We start from the raw sequence: 6,922 nt of genomic DNA, 5'->3' as shown, positions 1-6,922 counted from the left end.
TACACTCAGCTGCTACAATATGTCTATACCGTTGCAAATAGTACAGAAATACCCATATATATATATATGACAGCGTAATGAATGGTTACACATTTCAATGCCCATTTAGTTGCTGCTATAGTGCTATGAATCCTTTGGCGGTTGTAAAAATTGTTCAATCAATAGATGCAGCGTTGATGCCATGCTCGTGATATTGAATACACAATGGTGGTTCTTGCACCGAACGAATTTAGACATGCGGCCGTTTAGGAGTAAGTAAGTTGTGGTTTCGACGATAGAATCTGTACGGATGTATACCCCGGCAGTAGGGACCTTCGTACCAAAGTTGCATTGTATTTTTCCAACACAAAGGGATTAAGATTAGTAGTTGTATGTAGGAGTGTAAAAAAAAATCGTTGACCCATCATCCAGTAGGGTATTCGGTCTTCACCCGCCACCCAAACTTGCACCGACCAGAAAATAGACTCGCCCTGCCCCGCCACCATTTTTACGCGGTCAAGCTATGGGTGTAGGTTCTATGCTCAAACCCGACCCGTCAAGCCGCCCGACCCGCACCGTGTCAAAAGTCGTTGACCCAATCCCGTTGACCCGCACAATTTCAAGACTCTAACTCTAATATTTTTGTATTTTGTTTATATTTTCTTTTAACGTTTGTAGGAATTTGGGAGATATGAATACAAACTTATGAGTTCAACATCAATTTCAAATATTCAAGTTTGAACATTGGGCAAATATCAAAAGTTCAAATTCAACTTTCAAATTTTGGAGAAGATGAATCATTCATCCTTGTATTAATTTCGAATTCTTTTTGTTTATATTTTATTGTTTTGTACCATAGATCCTTGCTCCCATCTTTATTTTATCATGTTATGGAAAATAATCAATTTACAAATGGTAAATCACGAGGAAGAAGTTTCAAATTTGCAGATATGGTTTTGGGTTCAAGTTCAAGTTTTTTTATTTTTGTTTATTTTTTATTGACTGATTCCATTTTTTTTTTTTATATTGTGAATTGGAAATATATTACTTGCAGAATTAGAAAGTTTTTTTAGGTGAAATTGGGTTAAAATGATAATTTCCACCCGACCCGGATGACCCGCAAAAACCCGCCGCAAGCTGACCCAACAGGTCGGGTGATGGTACTAAGACATGACACTTCAACCCGCCCCACCCCGCTCCGTCGGGGACCATTGGATTTGTATCCCCTAGACCCGCCCTGCCCCGACCCATCACTATTTGACCCACGGTTGACCCGACTCGCCCCGTATTACACCCCTAGTTGTATGTACAGACTATTGAGCACTTAATTATTAATGGGTAATAGGTACTAGAGGTATCAGTTTTGTAACATGTTCAAGGTTATGGGACAAATCCACCTCAAAACATCTTTATATCTTATATATAAAGCGGATAAGGGATTTTTCAATTAGTTCCCATATTCACGGTTTTACACCAAAGTTTTTTATCCCAAGGGTACTGGAAAGTTGGACAGCCACTTTCTTTTTTATTCTCTGCAAAAAGGGTATATCGGTAATTTACATCATTTCCCAGGATTATAAAACTCAACGTCTTCAGAAAACAGAGACAGAGACACCGTTTCGCGGTTTCACAAAAAAAAAAGTCGTTCGTTCGTCTTCTCAGTTCTTGATATTCCCAATTAAAATCCTATAAATTCGAAAGTTCAAATGCGACCAACGAATCATGCTATTGGGAGTGGCTACTTTTTCCCTCTCCATTTTTCTCTTTCTGTAAATCTGTTCTTCTGCACAGGAGACTTCCAACCAGTAAGATCACGATTCTAAATGTTTTTCAAGCTTTTTTGTAGCAAAACCACATTCAATTCTCTGATTTTCATTTGCAGGTAATCACAGAACAAATTTTCTTCTTCTTCAAAAATAGCTTCACTCCTCTTCTTGCGAATAATTCAAACCATGTAACTCCAACAGATCATCGCAAGAAGGAATAGATGCATCTAGACTATTCACCACATCTTCGCTTTCAGTATTTGAGTATACTGAAATTACTTATTCTCTAAATCCATTGAAACATCACTTTCGGCCCGTTCACATTGAATAAGATTGTTTCTTTTAGATAATTCTCCTGTTTCTCTTTGATTCAAATGTCTCTCGGATTTACTTCTTCTCTGCTTTTCAAACGGAGAATCTTTCCCAAAAGTTGATTTTCTCCTTTTAATGGTGCGTGAACCCACAATAAAACGACATTCATCTCCTCCATTTCTTCTTTTGGTTGTTTGCTGATCTTCAAGGTCAACCATGACATGCTTTTCATGTACATGACATGCTCCTTCAAGACTAAGCTCTTCGCTGTCATCAAAAGATGAATTTTCACTTCGTAAGTTCCTAGCATAGTTTCTTGGGTCTATTTGTAGGTTAGCTATCATTTAAAAGAGGATACAAGTTAGTTTGATATGCTTATATGTACTAAGCTCCACAGAATAATAAGCTTTGAGTTTAAACACTAGGAAATTTATAAGTTTCTCTAATCTCTTTGTTCAGATAGATTGAAATTATATATCAAGCCTTGATTTGCCACTAGCACAAGAAATTCAACAAAAACTTGAACCCCTACTAAGGTCCGTACCTTATTTGATGGAAGATGACCAGTCGATCAGAAAAAATCCGAAACCAGTCGATTATTCCGGTGGCATTCTTTGATTCGTTATAAATGCAAGTGAGTAAAGAAAACTCTTCAATATAATTCTCTGTTTCCAATTTGTAGGAAACCACACTAAATTCTTTGCACCGTTTCAACACCGTTTCCAGAATTTACAGAGAAAAGTAAACCATCCTCTAATCCTTAACTACTTCTCCCTCTAATTAGTCTCTCCCCCTGCATACTCTCCATTACCTCTGCAACCGCAATGGAAGAGGTAAGGTTCCTATTTCCTAATTTTACTTTTACTTTCAATTTGAATTTAATCTTAAATAGTTTATTGTACGTTGCCTTCCTCTATTTTATTTTCATGCGTGATTTGAACCATTAATGCTGAAAGGACTTCATCTGTATCCATTGCAAAAAATGAGTTATGATTTCATATGTACTAATTCTTCATGCGTCCCTTTGCTCCATCTTAATGTTTGATTTCCATAGGATGTGATGAATGACAACATATGACTCTGTATTTCTCAAAATGCTTATATGGTTTAGATATAGTATTTTCATTTTAATTTACCTGTGTCTAAGCATCCATACCCTTGATCAATAATTGTAATCATTCTGCCTTTATTGTACACCATGAAAAAATATCATTCAAGTAGAAATTTGCTTAGCCTTAAATTCTGTAATTGCAGTTCTCAATTTTCCTTTTTGTTCGATGCCCAACAAATGATATTCTGGCCATCAACATTTAAACAAAGTCTATGCAGTTTGTTCATATATGTTTGTTCAAGTGATGGAAGAAATAACCACTTGATATATCCATGAAAGTGTCTCCTAAGTTTTCGCCAATTACGTTTATATTCAGTAATGCTAATTGAGAAGTTAATGGAATATTATGTTTAGAAATCTTTTCTAGGGTCCAATGTACAATCTAGACTGAGTATATAGATTTAACCGCATCACTATTGCATGTATAAAATGGATGTTGTCCACTTCAAGCCAAGTCATTTGACTTGGGTTTGCACATATCTTTGGTAGTGTGTGTAATGATTATTGCTATCTTCTTACCCTGCATGTGTACAAGAAGGTTTTATTTTTCGTTTACAATGTCTTTGGGTTTGAGGTGTTATAATAGTAATCTATTTATGTTTCATACTATGATTGTTGCAATGAACATCCTACCTATTAAGCTTATTTGGTTTAAGCATATTGATACATGCTTTATAGGAACACCTATTTCATAATATTGTTTGTGTTCCTTATTTTCTTTCTTATGACTCCAGCGAAATTTAATCGGGAAGGAAAAGTTAAACTGCATGAAAAGAGAATGGGCATTTCTACCGTTATAATATCTAAATTGGGGAAAGTGTATATTGCATTGAATGTAAATGTTTATCCTGCTGGATACATGTCGATTGGACAAAAAAAGAAATACTGCGGGTAAACAAAAGAACACCGCTGCAAAAGAGGTATTCATTTTGGAATTACAGATAGCTGCTCTTCTCTTCGAAACTATCCTCTGAAAATAATGTAACTACAGTTGTAAGCCTCTTCATAGTCCTTAATCTTTAATTTGATGTTAGTACTTTTGTGCCCATCTTCTATCCTAAAACTATGCAATTGGGTAATGGATGGGATATGTACGTCACTTTTTCCTCGCTTTTACAGGCACAACATTCAGGTCTTGCAAAGGGTAGTCAAAAAATGGAATGACCACGAAAATCTTAAATTTGCAATAAATGTTGGAGACATAGTTGATGGTTTCTGCCCTAAACCAGAGTCTCTAAATGTTGTGCAAAAAGTTGTTAAGCAATTTGAGACATCTTATTGCCCCGTCTACCATATGATTGGCAACCACTACCTTTACAATCTCCCTCAGAAGGATCTGCTACCTATGCTTAAGATGCCAACTACCAATGATCATGCCTACTATGACTTTTCCTAAACACCGGATTACAAATTTGTGGTTCTTGATGGTTATGACATCAGTGCCATCAGTTGGTCTCATGACCATCCAAAGACAATGGAAGCCCTGAAGATTCTGCAGGAAAAGAATCCAAATTCTGAGAAGAACAGCCCAGCGGGAATGGTGGGAGTGGAGAGAAGGTTTTTTATGTTCAATGGAGCAATTGGGAAGGAACAGCTGGAATGGCTTGATAAGATCCTTCAAGTTTCAACCAAACATGAAGAAAAGGTGGTGGTATGCTGCCATATGGCTCTAGATCCTAGAGCAACGCAGGCTATGAAGCACTATGTTGTAATTATGATGAGGTCATGGAAGTAATACACATATATAAATGCGTTAAGGCTTGCATAGCAGGCCATGATCACAAGGGTGGGCACTCAATTGATTCCCATGGTGTCACTATCGGGCCCTTGAAGCTGCTTTAGAGTGTCCACCAGGCTCGGACGCGTTCGGTTACATAGATGCCTACCCTGACAGATTATCGCTTTTTGGTACTGATACAAGTACTTAAATGGTCTTCAATTCGTAAGGACTGTTAGTAATTGGTAATATGCTTTTCTTTAGTTATTGATCCCAAAACACAAGGTTTCATGTTAGAATAATTCTACACTACTAACACATTTTAAGCAAGCGATCATATCTTACAGATTTCTATATACATGTTTTTTTTTCTTAGCATCTTGGTGTCCAGTAAGATAAGTTCACATAGTTTTTTATTAGCATCTTGGTGTTCAGTAAGATAAGTTAACGTTGTTTTAGCATGCCAAATTACCAATACAATTTGCTCATTCTATCTTGATGAGAATTATTGTTGCTATCACATTGTTGTGGAGTTTAGGGTTAATGTCAACATCTTCTTGAGTTTCCCACATGCTTCGGTGATATTGCTAAAGAGCTATTCATTTTGTTGATGCAAGGATTTTTTTTTTTTTTTTTTTTTTGATTTTAAGTTTGGCAGCATCTTGCTTTCTTTATTGTCTTTTTGTAACTCGCGATAGCAGTCTATTTCTTCATTTACTAATTTTTGCTCATTAACTAATTTATTCTTGATTAAAAAGGTTCTTGATTCCTCTCTCACTCTAAAATCAGGTTCTCAAATCAGTTGGAAAAGCTCTTGGTCAACCGAGTTGAAGCAATCTGTAAGGGTTGGTGAGAGAGGGTTCAGAGAAGCCGCAATGTCCTTCCTGGATCATGATCGCATTGCTAATGTTCTACATACTTCCTTGGTCAAGATCACACACTCGATTTTCAACCTCAATGAAATGAAGGGATGAAAGGTAACAAGACTCGTGGGGAGAAACATGTGAGCAAGGTTGCATCGTTTGAGTAGTTTATTCCGCATGACTTTGATGCAAGTGATGAGTTTTCCTTTTCTTTCTTTGTCTTAAGGGGTATTATGCGATTTTTATTCCTAAAGATTGTTTGAATGTAAGGCTTCACTGAATCAGATGACTTTATTATCTTAATGAAATGTCATATTTTATCACTCTAAAATGTTGCAGGCATAATGTGGATTAGGAAGACTTTCTAAAATGAAAATTGTTGGACCGATTCAATTTTCTATATGATATTCCATTGACATCCTTCTGATTTTCTATATGATTAGAATATCCCTAAGTCAATTATAGTTATTCTTGCAGTGGTGATTTTGTGAAGTCCGTCTATTTTGCCTCGGTGTAATTTGTGTGCAATGAGAAGTGGAAACAGATGGATTTTTAAACAAACCAATACTTAGTTTTCAAAAAGCTAGATATGCTTTTGAACATGGATCTATGATACCAATTCGCGGTCATTTCAAAGTTTGAGATTGAACTATATTTGGATGTTTATGTGGTAAAAATAAGCCAGGTGTCGTGTGTAACAATATTACTTGGATAATTTTTTAGTCATGTTATCTATCCATTGGAGTAATCAAATAGTGCACTTGCACAGCAGAGGTTGAAGACACATTTGGTTGTAAAGCGCAACATGGCAGATAGAATCATATGTCTGAACAGCTATTCTATTGGGTTTTACTTTCTAAAATGAAAACTGCCTCCCCAAACAGACACACCGTTTCGGCCTATTTTCCAAATTAAAAAGGGAAAAAATGAGTGTATACTGCACTTTTATTGTTTTCCAAAGTTCGGGTGTTGTCTGGATATCGATTTTTTTTTCAGAAGGTGTTCAATAATTTGGAGTGTTGATGGTTTACTCATTTTTCAGTACATTTTGATGGTATAATTGCACTCTCCTCCTAATTTTCCGTTACGTGGAATTACGACTGAGCGTATATTGCACTTTTATTATTTTCCAGAGTTTGGGTGTTGTCTGGATATCGAATTTTTTTTACAGAAG

At 36.2% G+C, this 6,922-nt stretch overlaps 1 pseudogene across 1 annotated transcript; it reads left to right on the top strand.

Moving 5' to 3' along the window:
• Positions 1-1,656: 1,656 nt before the first annotated feature.
• LOC147494598 (manganese-dependent ADP-ribose/CDP-alcohol diphosphatase-like) lies at positions 1,657-5,349 on the top strand (annotated as a pseudogene). Its single transcript, XR_015198615.1, has 4 exons — positions 1,657-2,352; positions 2,517-2,593; positions 2,740-2,890; positions 3,903-5,349. The product of XR_015198615.1 is annotated as a manganese-dependent ADP-ribose/CDP-alcohol diphosphatase-like (transcript).
• The last annotated feature ends 1,573 nt before the right edge of the window (positions 5,350-6,922 follow it).

Source organism: Coptis chinensis, chromosome 6 (genome assembly GCF_015680905.1).
Source record: "Coptis chinensis isolate HL-2020 chromosome 6, ASM1568090v1, whole genome shotgun sequence".
Classification (NCBI taxonomy): domain Eukaryota; kingdom Viridiplantae; phylum Streptophyta; class Magnoliopsida; order Ranunculales; family Ranunculaceae; genus Coptis; species Coptis chinensis.
This window is presented reverse-complemented; position numbering and strand designations above follow the sequence as displayed.